At 34.3% G+C, this 12,902-nt stretch overlaps 1 long non-coding RNA gene across 1 annotated transcript; it reads right to left on the reverse strand.

Annotated features, from left to right (window-relative positions):
- Positions 1 to 5,892: 5,892 nt before the first annotated feature.
- LOC121429144 lies at positions 5,893 to 11,838 on the reverse strand. Its single transcript, XR_005971873.1, has 3 exons — positions 11,744 to 11,838; positions 8,904 to 9,042; positions 5,893 to 5,982 (listed from the first exon to the last, which is right to left on the reverse strand). It is a non-coding gene; the product is annotated as an uncharacterized LOC121429144 (long non-coding RNA).
- Positions 11,839 to 12,902: the final 1,064 nt, after the last annotated feature.

Below are 12,902 nucleotides of genomic sequence, written 5' to 3' on the forward strand. Positions count from 1 at the left end.
TCAAGAGATTGCGTTGTATTAGGCATGATTAATATAAATATGGAATAGTACGCAAATATTGTCTTTACAAAGTCTACAAGCATTACCATCATTTTCCATATGGTTTAATTGGGTTAAGCATGTGTAGCACACAATCCAATTTCTTAATCATGTAATGGAATGTATGACTTCCACTGATATACTTAATGGTTTTTTTTTTTTTTGGGGGGGGGGCAAACAAACCCCTCAAATATAAAATGATTAAAAGACAATACGCCTCTGATATAGAAACCTGTCCAGGAGAGAAAAACACCAGAGTGACATTTGGACATAAGGACATGTATGAAAATTAACCCTTGAATTTTTTTTTTTTTTTTTGCTGTTCTCAGAAGACGTTTGCCCCTCCTGACCGTTTTCCAGGTATATTCCACTGCTACAGTGTGTAATAATTTTTCCACATTTTATTGTATGAACATCTGACTCTAAAGAAAAATGATGTTATAACAATATCGTGTAAGTACATTTGTATACATATACCCGATGTTGATAACTGGTACAAATGAAAATTGTCTAACGATTTATATCATTAAAACACTGGACCAAAAGAAACGTTGTATTCATATTTCATCTTGTTATTCGAAATTCAAAAGAAATCTCATAGAAATGCTCAACAATATTTAAACAAACTAATACTGTAAGAAATTTAGACGTTGAAAATCTCATGACAGTGCAGCAAGATACGGCGTATCGGGCAAAATTTATATTAAAATCAGTTGTGAGCGAGCAAAAATTTTGATATTTCTATTACAAAAATCAAATTTTATGATTGATTTTGAAATAAAAGTCAGAAAAATAAAACCACAAGTCACCCTTCATTCTTCCCCTTTCCTTTCCTTCCCTTTCTCTTTCATTTTCTTGGTCGTGAAAATTTTGGTGGTTTGGGGGCAAGCGCCCAAGCCTCCATCTGTGCGCCACTGTCTCATGTTAATTAATATATAATTTGGGTTTCAGACACGCAAGTTTAACTCTTAAACAAATTGACTTACCTGTACATGTACTGCTCTATATACGACAACTATACAGCAATGCATTGATTATAATAGTTGTGACGAACTCAGGTTTACCTCGGTCATAGTGGCTCTACGCGGCCGTAAAACGGCGAGTCGAAAGCAGCAGTTTTATTTTTTTTGTACCAGCTACATAATGATAGGTGGTTTGATTAAAAATGAATAAATCAACTGTTTTCGACTCACCGTACGGCCACCGTAGAGCAAATCTGACCGAGGTATAGGTGGCTTATCACAAGATTACCAAGACTGACAATACATCTCGCATTAAAAAAAATCGTTTTCAAAACGGGGGGGGGGGCACTTCCATTGACGAGCGGATCAGGCCATGCGCGACCATGGGGTCTCGAAAAGCACCCTAAACACGTAATTTCCATATTCTGAAAATGCACCCCTTTACAAGTATTGGCGTGTGATACCCTACCCTTAACAAGTATTGGAAACAAAACGATACTCTTGGCAAATATTCCCTAAAATGAACCCCTAAACAAGTACAGGATTGTTTGATTGTTACGATTCCTTCGGTCGTCGGCTTTATCTCATTTGGTTTAGTACGACCCCGCCTTCTACACCTCGCGCAAATCGGACTCTAAACACGAATTGTTGGGGCAAAAAGGACATCCTTTATAAAACATTTTAATTTTGATTTATCAACCCCGCATAATTGACCCTAAACACGTAATTTCCCTAGCGAAATAAATACCCTTTTTTCATTATTTTTGTGTTTTTGATACCCTTATCACGTTACGTACGTAACGTGCCCTATCGTGAAAAAGACATCCTTTTTACGTTTTTTTTTTTGGTTGCGCATGGTATCCACTCGTCAATGTAAGTGCCCCCCGGGATTCAAAAGTCATAATTTTTTTCCCAAAAGAGTTGTAGGCTTAGGCCTAAACTATGCTTTTGGAATAAATGATTTAAAGGTTAAGTCCATCCTAGAAAAACGTTGCTTTGAATGAATAAATAAAAAATAAACCAAGCATAACGCTGAAAACTTCATCAAAACCAGGTGTAAAATAGGAAAGTTACGACATTTTACAGTTTTCTTTGTTTATAAAAACCCACATGCACAACTCAGTGATATTGCTCAATATTCCTCTCACTTTTTTTAGATGTGTGAATTATGAAAATCCAATATTTCAATTTCACAGATTTGACATTAAGGACCAACTTGACTAAACCACAAAATAATAAAATAATGCTAATTCCACCTGTCCCTGTAGGTATAAAACCATGTTTCACGTGATAAGGAGGGGGAAATTGAAATATTACATATTTCATATAATAAAATACAAAATAAATAGTGGGTGGTTGATGTCATCAGTCCCCTCATTTACTTACCGACCAGAATGTGAATATAACTGTTTTGTGAAATTAAGTGTTACTATGATATATCATAACTTTTTTATCTTACATCCTATTTTGATGATGTTTTGTAGTTTTATGCTTAATAAATCCAGTGAATATTAAATTTAGTTTTAAACCTTGTAGATTTAAACATAAATCTAAAAGGTTTGAATCTAATTTTTTTGAGATATGAAAGTTTATCCTAAAAATTCAAAATAAATCCAACATTCGGCTGGTCACAATTCACATCCGATCTGGATTTATTTTAAGTCCTTGATTGATTTGTGGAGTGTTTATTAATAACTTGACCCATCTTTTTCAGGGTTAATACTTCACATTATCTAATTATTTTGACGTGAATACAATCTTTGTATTGAAATCATATATATCGTAGTATCGTAACTCTATGGAAATCCATCAGTGTAAAAAACAAATTCTACAGGAAATTTGCAAAATGTCCTTTGTAAACAAAGGAGAACACACCAAATTGTCACGAAATCAATGAATTCATGTATATGCATGTACATTCATATCCAGAAAATCTTTTGAACAAACATGTATTTTTTGACTTTGCGGGCTTTCCATAGTTGCGATTGATCGGATCAATTGCAACTCTTTGTAAGATGGGCCCCAGATCTGTACATGTCGGAAAATATGTAATCTACTCGCGTGCTGGATCTAAATTGATCAAAACCGTTATTTCATGTGCCATTCCAATAGCAAGTGGTGTTTTCCGATAAATTTCACCCCCAAAAATCGAGATAAAGAATTACAATGAAACAATTTAATTGTATATTACTTATACATAAGTCTACGCGTAATTTCAGATCATGTAAACCTATAGGTACAGGCTTGCTAGGTGACTATTTTAAGAAACTTAAGAAATAAATTGCATGTTCTCAGCATAAATTGTGCTTTGTGTTTTCACTAACATTGCTGTTGCCTAATTGAAACGGACCTTCAAAATATGATGAAAATAAATCATGTGGAATTACATATACAGGTAAATCTAGAAAACAAGCGTACAAAATGTTTCATATCTGAACGTGCTTTGTTTAACTTTGAGATTTTTTATCTCTTCTGACAAAGAAATAATGAAATCAAAAGAGTATCGTATAGTTCATAATCCCCTCTCAAAAAGGAGAAAAGTAATGTTTAACTGACATGATGTACTCGACCCCATGTCTGATCACGGACCTATTACATGGTCTGATCCACTAGCGTACCTATGGGGGAGGGGGGCAGGAAGGCAGACTGCCCCCTTACAAAGTTGAAGACTTTTGTTTTGTTTTTTGCTTGTCCAATTTTTTTTCTGGCGCAAAATGTCGTTTATATCCTGTTCAGGACCTATTTTTTGCTCGTCAATTTTTTTGGGGTACAAAACCCTTTGTTTGTGGTTGAAGACCATTTTTTTTCTTGACAATTTTTTGGGCAACGATTTTGCCCCCCCCCCCCCACTGTGGGAGATCCTAGGTACGCTACTGGTATGATCGGTACCCCCAACTTAATTGGTAATCCTTGGACAGATGCATTTGTTCCAGTGTTCCACCTCAGTATTCGTCCTATCAGTCAAATAAGAACTGTTGTTCACATCCTTTCCATAGAGTATCTTTTGTTGTTTCTGGTATGGTTGAAATGTCGATGACAGCTCAATCTTTTAAGACCTTCAGATCTAGGGGTGTAAAGATAAAATAATAAGAAGTAAAATTATAGACCGACTACAAGGATTAGATAATAAATCGGATGAGTAATTAAGCTAGTTTCTTTGTATACTTACAATTTCGGAGTTCGTTTTGCATGGATTATTTTCTTCATCCAAAGTAATGGTTGTCCAAATTATACATTTTTACCTAACTTTGCAAATTATTATGACCCGATTTCACTATTATTAATATTGTCGACAATTTTTTAATGTAAAAAATATTCAAAGAAGAATAGAAAAGCGGTTACATAATCTATTGGGCAAATGCGATACCGTTATATGTAGGTAGGGCGAATGAATTTACTTACATCGGATAGATAAAGCAAACCTAACCAAGCCAGAAGACAATAGTGGAATAACGAATCATTTCATGAGGAATGGGGCACTTGACACGCATGCATAATGTGTTTGTGTGTACTTTAATAAATGTTATTTTAAAAGTAATGATAATGATTTTTGTTGTATCAGATCGACGCGTCTAAGCGCATTATATCATTACCCCGGTCATCGGGTCCTGATGGCTTACCCGCACACAATGTATAGGCCTACAGTTGATCCATTCCCTGAGGAGCATTCCAACAGTTTTCAGACACAATTGTTTAGGCCAATACATAGACTTTCACATCTGTGAGGTACCAATTTAGCACCCGCGTGGGATGTAGAATGGAAAAGTATACGCCTCGCCAAAGAACGCTACATGCATGCAGCACTGCATTAGAATATTTTCAGGCTGGGGTAGCAGTGTTCCTTCAAATACAGGCTGGAAGAGGTTAATGGTCGCTGGTCGTTATCTCCTGAAATATTTAGCTTATTGGTCTACATATCGATTTCTTGTCACTATAATAGGTGGAGTCAGAGATTGCCCTCTCCTGCACGCCGCTGTGTTTTTTATTGATAATTCGAGGGGAAATGCTCCCACGGGCCCACCTCCATCAAAATTGCCTGAGTTTAATTACTGATATGACATTTCGAATTTGTGCAATTTTACTAAAAACAGTTGTATGCATGTCCCTATGAATATGCAATGATGGAAATGATGATGCTATATCGCCACCTTAGAAAAATATGAAATTACCTTTACTTAGATTTCGTCCTCCGGGTCTACGTGCAATAAAAAAATGATTGTTTACTGATTTAGTGCGAAAGATAATTATTGCTACAACCTGTTTTGTAACAAGTGAGACGCGTTTTACAAATTATGAATGAAACTAAACGAAATAGATTATGATTTCATGTAATGAAATAATGCAAGAAAAGATGGAGACAACAAAATGTATTTCTATGACGACTTCCATATTGTGAATTCCATAATGAAATAACTTTATTATTTTTTCATTAGATTTCAATGAAATTTTTACTTGAGTTTTGCTCGTTGATTATTATTATTATCATTGTTATCATTATTATTCATTTTGCTCTCCCCTAATTTTCTCTTCCATAATGGCAGGATAGATCCGCATCCTGGCCAGATTTACGCCAATAGCATCAAGAGTGGAAGCTAAAATGAGAACTGGGTCTTGGCACCAATGTTTTTTTAGTTGTTGAAAGGGGGAAGGAGTACATAAATTTTCAATGTAGACGGGCGGGAATGTGCTTGCTTATACACCAACCTCCCTTTAAGTCTGCATTAGTGGATTAAAAAATTAAACTTGTTTTTCATATTTCAAAATGTAAAGTTAGGAAAAACTATGCAAGCACATTGAGTAAATTTTGATTGATGTAGAAAAATATAAATTTTAATGTCTTACCGACTCCCATTGTTCCTGGGATGGCCTCTCTTTGCAACTTCATTCGACGTAATAAGTCTGACATTCTTTATTCAGCTCGGCTTGGTAATCGTGACTTCACATGTCTTTCATGTCTTTACTGTGATAAAGTTGAATTTCGCTGTTCAAATAAAAAAATATGTTATCAGATATACATATATATATATATATTTATATAAAATATATATATATATATATACATACATATATGCATAATATATATATTATATATATATATATATATTTATTTCTATATACACAGCAAAAACTGTGGTGTTTACCGATGTACGTAGAGGACCACACCAGGGGGGCGTTTCATGAAAAGACTTGTCGGACGTTTTATCCGACAGTTACCATAGTAACAATACCTCTCAGCCAATCAACATCAGAGAAAGATGTGAGATCTGACAACTTGTCGGATGAAAATATTGAATTGAATTGAATTGAAAAGGTTTTATTCAAAATAATTGCACGTTGCAGCCAAAAGGCTGAATTGTGTACAATTTACAGGTATATACATGTATAAATAGGTGATTTAAAAACATCAAAACTTGACATGATTAAGAGAATATAATGCAACTTAACAAAAGAACAACTAGAAGACTGAAAGGTGGTGGTGGTGGTGGAAGAATGCCCATTGAGAAACATCGCCACTCAAATTCAAACAATAAAAACATAGATTTAAGCAAGTAACAAAAGAACTAAAGACAGGAGGGTGTCCGGGGACGAGCGAGCAGTCAAGTTCAATGCACAGCTCCAGCCAGGGAATGCCAATCCCTCAACAACACCATTCAACCTGGGCAATGGAATTGGTTATTCAAATCCATCGCTCAGGCGGAACTTAGGGTCAGCTAACCCCACTGGAGCTATGCATTAATAGGACCGACAAACAATCTCTTACAAAAAAAAAAAACATTCACATTCACATTTCATAGCACACTCATTCATCCAAAAACCATAAGCACGTTAAATCAAACAACTGCACCCACCAACCCAGCAGTCACCCCTCACACCTTGCACTCATTAAGCATACAGATAAAAAAAAAAAAACCAAGGGGGGGGGTGAGTGGTCGCCCGTCCCAAGAAACCGTCCTGCTCAATCCTGAGAACGATTACTTAAAATTTGAAGAATGACGCAGTTTGTAAAATAACACATCTTCCACCACATGAGAAATCTTAATTAAAATGAGTAAAATATTGGCATAAAAAACATTGTTTCCCTTTAGTTGTTACAATGTGAAATACATGCATTAAAATCATGACTAATAAAAACCTGTAAACCTATTCAATTATGTTTGAGTTTAAAAAATTCTAAAAATTGTAAAATTTCCATCTGAAGCTTGTGAGCTAATAATAATAACAAATTAGTATTAGGCGCGATATATTAGCAAAACACAACTTGCACAGTAGATGTTTGTAGACCTATGTATATCAACCGGGTAACTATCTATATCAAGGAACTCTAACTTATTTCAAGTTAGCGTTTAATAAATTTATAAAGTAAGGTAATGGGCTGTTTTGGAAACGTTTGGTTTTACAATGAAACTGACGATATTTAAGTCTTTTCCTCAATGAGTAATCAACATCGTTGTTCATAGGTAGCCAATGGTTACAAAGTGGGCTGTTGGCAAGGGATACAGCAAAGTTCGTACACAATTGTTTTCGTCTTTCAGATAAAGATTGTAAAGAACACACTTCTAAAGCATCAGTATAATTAGTGTATTTTTCACCGAGCATAATTTTGCATGCTCTTGACTGAATACGTTCTAAACAGGAAACTTGGTTTTGTGTTAGGTTTCCGTTAAAAACCGGTACTCCATAATCCAAAATTGGCCTAATGTAACCCTTATATACTGTTATTAAATCGCATAGTGGTAATTTATACGTTTTGAGACAACGAAGCATATAGAGCTTTTTATTACTTCGACATAAAAGGTCTGATATATGACTTTCCCATTTCAAGTCAGACTGAACAATTATACCTAGTATTTTAGCTTTTTGCACTGTTCTCAAGCATTCATTTCCAATAAAAATACGATTTTGATCAACAATATTTCTAGAGAAAATTATATGCATGCACTGACATTTAGATGGATTAAGTGTCATATTATTGCTAACGGACCACTGGTCGAATTCAGAGAGCACGTTTGGTAATTTGGATGGTTGAAATTGTTTGCGACTTTCAACTAGTGTGAGGTCATCAACATATTTAAAATATGGAACTTGAGATTTTATACATGCATCATTTATCATTATTAGAAAGAGAATAGGCCCAAGTTTTGTACCTTGAGCTACACCTGCATGTGATGCTGACCAATCTGAAAACTGACCAAGGTATTTGACTCGTTGTTGTCGATTTTCGAGGAAGTCCAAAATCCAAGAAATAAGACATGGTCTAACTTCGAGGTTAAGTAATTTTTTTGCAAGGATATTGTGATCGATTCTGTCGAAAGCTTTTGAGAAGTCTGTAAATATGAGAGTTGATATAGATTGGGATTTTTCAGCATTTTCATACAATTGGTGAAGCAATCGAACTAGGTAATGATTTGTTGATAGGCCTTTTCGGTTTCCAAATTGGTTAACATCAATGTGATCGGATATATCTTCTATTAACCATTTACATATGAACGATTCTGCTATTTTTGCAAAATAGCTAGTTAATGCTATTGGTCTTAAGTTCTGCACTGTTACTGGTAAACATTTAGGAATGGGTATAATCTCGGAGCGTTTCCACTGACATGGTACAACAGACTGGTAAAAGGAATTGTTCAAGATATCAGTTAGTGGCGAACACAATTCCAAAGCAAACTCACGAATGATTCTGACTGGTAAGTCTTCACTATAAATACCAGATTTTTGTTGGTTCAAAGTTTTCAATTGTTTATATACTTCGTAAGGTTGTACAATAGGGCAAGTTTTCTGGGATGGTAAGTAAACAGGTAATTCATTTCTATTCAAACTTTGTAGATCACTTGCCACGTTCAAGAAATGCTGATTAATATAATTAATTGATGTAGAAAAATATAAATTTTAATGTCTTACCGACTCCCATTGTTCCTGGGATGGCCTCTCTTTGCAACTTCATTCGACGTAATAAGTCTGACATTCTTTATTCAGCTCGGTTTGGTAATCGTGACTTCACATGTCTTTCATGTCTTTACTGTGATAAAGTTGAATTTCGCTGTTCAAATAAAAAATATGTTATCAGATAAATATATATACATACATATATACATATATATATATATATATATATTCATATATTATATATTTATTTATATATACATGTATTTAAATACAAGAGTTGCCAAAGCTGTTGTACATGTTAGGGCAGCATCGTACTACTCTTGGTAGTTTTCACCCAAAACACTTGTTATTGAAAGCTTTAACCAATTCTTGTGTGGACAGTGTGTTGCCCAATATTTTTAAGAGTGTATCATTAGGGGGGGGGGGCGGGTCCATGCCAAATATTGGGAGGCAATTAGGGCAGCATGCAAGATTATTCGGGGGATTGGATATGTAGGCCTAATATATTTTTTAAAGAATCGAAATATCGGGAATACTAAGTAATCGAGATAATCACGAGGAAATTACCGTATTGTATTTTCTTGAATAGTGCATTTTTTAATGTTTAGTTAAAAGGCATAGATTTGCACTTTTCTTAAGAATTAATAGCCCCTATTCGCCTACTAACGTTTAATGCAGCCATGGAGATGCCAACATAATTTTTCGTAAATTAGGTCTAATCCCTCATGCATACCCTATTGAATACAGTATACAGAAAGACACGAAGGGGCGGATCCAGTATGGGGAATGTTATTTTCTTTTAATTTCCTGATCGGCTGCTACCAGAGCTAAACCGAGGTTGGGGACGGTGCAGTTGTAATGATTGAAGTTACAATCAAGATGAGAATTTCTATAGGCCTACATTGAAAGCGCGAATTATTTCTACGTAGCTGCAAACGAACATTACCCTTTTAATAATTCATGAGCTGAATTCGTTTGATTTTATATGCCTAAAAAGGGTCACTTTGGAGAGTATAGGGAGCTAGAGCATACTTCTAAATAAGAATACGAGAGCTGAAATTGTTAGTATATTAGCTAACCTGAAAAGGGACACCACAGAATGTGAGCACGAAACCCGAGCAGATTTTATTTTTTAAAGACCTACCGGTCATGCCGGTATACCTAAAAAGAAAGGATATCTTAAAACACATTTTTTTTAATCGCTATTCGAGCTGGAAACTTTGGGCATATTGACTTGAAAATTTGTTATTCTAAGAACTTTATCTTAAAGGTCAAGTCCACCTCAGATAAATATTGATTTGAATCAATAGAGCAAAATCAGACGAGCATAATGCAGAATATTTCATTGAAATCGAATGTAAAATAAGAAAGTTATGACGTTTTGAAGTTTCCTTTATTTTTACCAAAATAAAAATAATAATGTGCACAATTTAGTCATGTGCCAATGAGGTAATCGATGATGTCACTCACTCACTATTTCTTTTGTTTTTATATTGTTTGAATTATACAAATTTCAATTTTTACAGATAAAATTTTGAAAAATAAGGATAATTGATCCATAAAATATCAAACAATGGTAAGTCCATATGTTCAGGGAGAATGGAGACTTTATTTCACAGAACATGGGGAAAAAATTAAACTATTTCATATTTCATACAATAAAATATAATACAATAAGTGAGTGAGTTATGTCACCAGTTCCCTCATCTGCATAATTATAAGCAGAATGTGCCTAAATGTTTTGTGAAATCAAGCGAATCTTACATATCAAAACTTTATTATTTTACATCCGATTTTGATGCAATGTTCACCGTTATGCTTGTTGGATTTTTCTCTTTTTATTCAAACCAACTTTTTGTTGGGGGTGGACTAGTCCTTTAAGTTTTTTTTATAATCGCGAACACGAGTATCGTTGAACAAAATAATGTGCACGCGTGCGTAGTGGGAGCTGAAATGGAAGCATAATAAGAATAATTTTAAGCACTTGTAAGAGTGATTATTCTTCGCCTATTTCCTATTTTTCATTTCTAGCAAGGGGCTGATTAATTTTGCAAGAGAAGAGTGTGATTTGTCCCCACCCCCACTTTTTTGACAGAGCGACCGAGAGTCCCCTTGACACCGGCCCCCGGATACGCGAGGATTGGACTAAAAAGAAAATACTAAATTCGGCCACCATAGTATAGGCCTATAAGTAAAAAAAATTATACATACACTACATTACAGTGGGGTTTTTTCAAGTTTCCTGTTTACTAAGTTAAGAAAAAATAAGGACATACATGTACCTGAAAAACGTTCAGAATATAAGATAAAAGAACAATGGAAAGCAAACTTTGAATATTAATATTATTAATGTAAACATTACTAAGATATTTATTGTATACTATATATATATATATATATATATATATATATATATATATATATATATATATATATATATATATCAAGCGAACATGTACAGGGATCAATGCTACTTTTATGCATAGGCATATCACTTCCCTTTTTTCTCTCTCAGGTGGGGGAAAAATATATTTATAATTCGTTTCAATATTGATCAGCTAGTTCTGTTTGTGGGAGTACCGTTAGCATGCAATGCAACTTTATTGTCGATGCACTGTCAGGAGATATCGGCCAGACACTCATGATTATGATGATGATAATGATAGTCTATCTCTATTATCATGATTATCACGATTTATAGTTAAAACGAGGCATCACAATTAGCATGAGGAACCTGCAACGCCGTAGGCGTACGCCTATGTGTTGTATGATGTTAAAACGGTAGACCTTTTGTGTGTCTACCTATTCTAAATGCAAAAGCCACTAGGTTTCAAGAAAAAGGAAATAATACTTACTTCGTTCAAAGACAGATGAAGGTACACGCCGTACTCCTGTAGCTACATATATATATATACTTGCAATGATCTTCCTATGAACATTTTGTTGTACAGTTCGTATCCCCCATTTATCTGGTACCCATTCATTGTTACCGTGACCTCTAGCTGTGTCAACATCTCTAGGCTCTGCGGCGAAACTTTTTTTACTTTTTTTTACTCAAATACAAGGCCTATATTGTTGTAGGATCAAAGCTATTCTTTATTTTTCTACATATCAAAATGGATGTGGCTAAACATCATACGTCATTGAGGAATATCTCATTCCATGGACAAATTTTTAATCTGATATGCATATACGAGGAAATCGTTCCTAAGGCCTAACTATAGCAGGCCTAATTAATTAATGGAAATAAAAGTGTTATTGTAAATTATTGGTCCATCAAAATAATTATCAACCTATCACTTTCTCTTATCTTTTTGAAGGATGATTAGAATCACTGTAATACATATCTTTTCAATCAATGTTGATAACATTAACATATTATTATCATCACATTTACAATATTATCATAACAATAATTCCAAATATAAGAATGATTATAATTAGATTATTCATAATTATATCAATTATTATAATCATACTTATTATATTCATGATTATAATTATTATAATTGAGATTATGATCAGGGGATGATCCAGTAATTTTTAAAGGGGGGCACATTTTCCCCGAGGAAAAATTCTTACATTACAAAATTTGATTGTGTCTCTCAAGGGGGGAGGGGGGCGGGCACGGACTGTGCCCCCCCCCCATGGATCCGCCAGTTACTATGATTACAATCATACTTACATGTATATTTATAATAAGTATTGATTATGATAATGATAATTGATTGTAATTGTAATCATGTATATGATTATAATTATAATTGTAATAATAATTTTTGAATTTCAATTACAATTAAAATTGCAATTGATATTCTCATCAGAATAATACATAATAATTTGGAGCAACATGCATGGCGTAAGGTAGAACCAACTTTGGAATCAAGGATCTTGGGCTCTTAACTTAGCATGAGGCAATTTCCTTAAGAAGAAATTGATCCCGGTTTTGCTGGATGGAAAAAAATGGTCTTTAATGAGGCTACGCAAATCCTTGTATCTGATTGGGGGAGGGGT

The sequence above is a fragment of the Lytechinus variegatus genome, chromosome 15, assembly GCF_018143015.1.
Source record: "Lytechinus variegatus isolate NC3 chromosome 15, Lvar_3.0, whole genome shotgun sequence".
NCBI lineage: Eukaryota > Metazoa > Echinodermata > Echinoidea > Temnopleuroida > Toxopneustidae > Lytechinus > Lytechinus variegatus.